At 56.7% G+C, this 3506-nt stretch overlaps 1 protein-coding gene across 2 annotated transcripts in view; it reads left to right on the plus strand.

The window, feature by feature from the left end:
• MID2 (midline 2) overlaps positions 1-3506 on the plus strand; it is a 52026-nt gene that overhangs the window by 39078 nt on the left and 9442 nt on the right. The window lies entirely within an intron of this gene.

Here is a 3506-nt window from a genome sequence, read left to right on the forward strand (position 1 = left end):
CCCCCGCCGCTCCTCCCTGTCCCAGCCCCGGGACCCGCGGCGCTGCCGCCCGCGCAGGTCGCTGCGGGCTCCAAACCCACCCTCGGCAGCTCCTCCCTCGGCAGAGCTGTCTCTGCAGACCATCGCCTGTCTCCCACTGCCGTGTTGCATAATCTGCTGCCCAGGTTTAAAAAAAGATCTTGTATCAAATGTGTTTGGCTCTGGGCTGCCTTCAGACTTTGCACACAGCTCTGAGAGTACAAAATGAAGAAAACCCGTCTATGCCCTCGAGTTCACTGTTTCATTGAAGGGATAGGGCTCAATTCTCCTTCTGTCAAGTCTCTCCCCCCTTTCCTGTCCATCTCCCCAAGGATGCTGGTCTTTCCTGGAGCCAGGGGCTGAAACCTCCGCCTGGGCTTTCACTGCACACTTTGCATTCCTTCCTTCCAGATTTCAAATAAATAAATAAAATTTTAAAAAGTTGCATTTGAAGCCTGAAAAGGGGCCCAGCAGGGATTAATTAGCCAAAATTAGGCAGGACACGTGGCTTTTGCAGCTTTTTTGGTAGAAGGAAGTCACTGTTTCCTGCTGCCTCCTGGGGCAGAAGTTCCCCTCTGCTTAGGGGAGGGGCAGGGTGGGAGCTCCGTGTGGGACCTGCATCTCCCTCAGTCCCAGCAGGGAGGGCCGTGGGGCTGCTGGGCTCGGGGGCTGGTGTGTCCCTCTGACACGTGTGCTTTTGCTGCCCCTGGGCAGGTGAACACCGCCATGCACGAGGCCAAGCTGATGGAGGAGTGTGATGAGCTCATGGAGATCATCCGCCAGCGCAAGCAGGTCATCGCCGTCAAGATCAAGGAGACCAAGGTGAGGAGGGTTGGCTCGTGTGCCCGGGGTCTGAGGGTCCTCTCCTCTGGGGTGGCCACTGCAGGCTCTGTCCCTCCTGTCCTGGCACAGCACAACAGTTGGGCAACCGGTGGTACTGGGATGTCCCAGGCACACACTGAGGGGGCATGAGTGGTCTTGCTGGTGCTGGAAGAGCTTTGGGCACCATCAGTGCACACAGTGTCACCTCCCTGCTGCCCTGAGCCATGTGTGGGTCTGGGTGTCCCTGCTCCTGCTGTCCCCAGGGATCTTCTGCTGAGGAGAAGTGCTTGTCATGGCTGGAGGAGGGAGGGCATGCAGATGAGCATGGCACATAGGTGCAGTGCCTTGGATTGTTCCAGACAGGACTCTTCCCACACGGAGCTGCCAGCAGAGAGCTGTAGTTCCAGTGCCCTGCACTGCAGGGCAGAGGCTGCAGCACAGCTGGGGGAAGCTTCTTTCTCATCCTTTTCTTTGTGGGGGTGTTTGGACCTTTCTTCCAGCAGTTCCAGGTGTCCTGGCTTTTCCCAGTGGTTTCTATATGACGAGGAGAGGCTGGAGGGATCAGCTGCAGCTCTGAGTGGTGCCCACGGGAGTTTCAGTGCACGTGCACAAGCCCTTTCCCTTTCTGAGCCACGGTGCACGCTGGGGTCCAGCTCTATGTCCACCACCGATGGCTGAGCTGGGAGCAGCGTGGACCCAGGATTTGTGCAGGCAGAGGTTTGGGAGTGGGGTGTGCAGGGTGTGTATGTGTGCACAGCAGAGCCAACAGCAGCAGAAGCCTCAGGAAACATGTTTTTATCCCAGCCGCTTCAGGAACATATTTTATGTAACGGTGCCTTCTGCTGGTCCATCTGTCTGTCTGCCTCTCACTTCCCACCCCTCTCCCCCTGACGTCTTTTGACCGTGTTGTCCAGTTTCAGCCATACTTGGCAGGCAGCTGGAAAGCTCAAAGATGTTATTTTCCTACAAAGTGGCAGCTGGGCAGAGGAAAGAGGCCCCAGTGGGTGCCCAAAACCATCAGCAGAAGCGACACTCAGCTTCTTGTGCCCATGTGGCTGCAAACCCAGCAGTGGGAGATGGATGTGGGGACAGTGGCACTGGGAGCACTGGGGAGAAGACTGGGCTTGGTTACCAGAGTTATCTGGAAACTGGAATAAGCCTCTTTGTGGTGAAGCTGGGCTGGAGATGGAAACGTGGGGGTTGGCAGCACTGCAGTGCTCCCCAGCAGTCTCCCTGTGCTGGCTGTGGGCAGGCTGGGCAGGTTTCCTCCATTGCTTTCCACACCTCTGAGCAATGATTTCCAAGTGTGAGCGGGAAGCAGCCTTTCCAAGGAGCCCCAGCCACAAACGTGGGAGAGTTAAAAAAGCTCCAAACACAAAAGAGAGGAGGAAGCTCTGGAGACTGTGGCTGGTTTGAAGGGCTCTGGCTGTGGAGCAAGGGATCCTGCTTTCCTGCTGTGGGTCTGGGTGTCCCTGCTCCTGCTGTCCCCAGGGATCTTCTGCTGAGGAGAAGTGCTTGTCATGGCTGGAGGAGGGAGGGCATGCAGATGAGCATGGCACATAGGTGCAGTGCCTTGGATTGTTCCAGACAGGACTCTTCCCACACGGAGCTGCCAGCAGAGAGCTGTAGTTCCAGTGCCCTGCACTGCAGGGCAGAGGCTGCAGCACAGCTGGGGAAAGCTTCTTTCTCATCCTTTTCTTTGTGGGGGTGTTTGGACCTTTCTTCCAGCAGTTCCAGGTGTCCTGGCTTTTCCCAGTGGTTTCTATATGACGAGGAGAGGCTGGAGGGATCAGCTGCAGCTCTGAGTGGTGCCCACGGGAGTTTCAGTGCACGTGCACAAGCCCTTTCCCTTTCTGAGCCACGGTGCACGCTGGGGTCCAGCTCTATGTCCACCACCGATGGCTGAGCTGGGAGCAGCGTGGACCCAGGATTTGTGCAGGCAGAGGTTTGGGAGTGGGGTGTGCAGGGTGTGTGTGTGTGCACAGCAGAGCCAACAGCAGCAGAAGCCTCAGGAAACATGTTTTTATCCCAGCCGCTTCAGGAACATATTTTATGTAACGGTGCCTTCTGCTGGTCCATCTGTCTGTCTGCCTCTCACTTCCCACCCCTCTCCCCCTGACGTCTTTTGACCGTGTTGTCCAGTTTCAGCCATACTTGGCAGGCAGCTGGAAAGCTCAAAGATGTTATTTTCCTACAAAGTGGCAGCTGGGCAGAGGAAAGAGGCCCCAGTGGGTGCCCAAAACCATCAGCAGAAGCGACACTCAGCTTCTTGTGCCCATGTGGCTGCAAACCCAGCAGTGGGAGATGGATGTGGGGACAGTGGCACTGGGAGCACTGGGGAGAAGACTGGGCTTGGTTACCAGAGTTATCTGGAAACTGGAATAAGCCTCTTTGTGGTGAAGCTGGGCTGGAGATGGAAACGTGGGGGTTGGCAGCACTGCAGTGCTCCCCAGCAGTCTCCCTGTGCTGGCTGTGGGCAGGCTGGGCAGGTTTCCTCCATTGCTTTCCACACCTCTGAGCAATGATTTCCAAGTGTGAGCGGGAAGCAGCCTTTCCAAGGAGCCCCAGCCACAAACGTGGGAGAGTTAAAAAAGCTCCAAACACAAAAGAGAGGAGGAAGCTCTGGAGACTGTGGCTGGGTTGAAGGGCTCTGGCTGTGGGGCAAG

This window comes from Chaetura pelagica, unplaced genomic scaffold (genome assembly GCF_000747805.2).
Source record: "Chaetura pelagica isolate M959 unplaced genomic scaffold, ChaPel_1.0 scaffold938, whole genome shotgun sequence".
Classification (NCBI taxonomy): Eukaryota; Metazoa; Chordata; class Aves; order Apodiformes; family Apodidae; genus Chaetura; species Chaetura pelagica.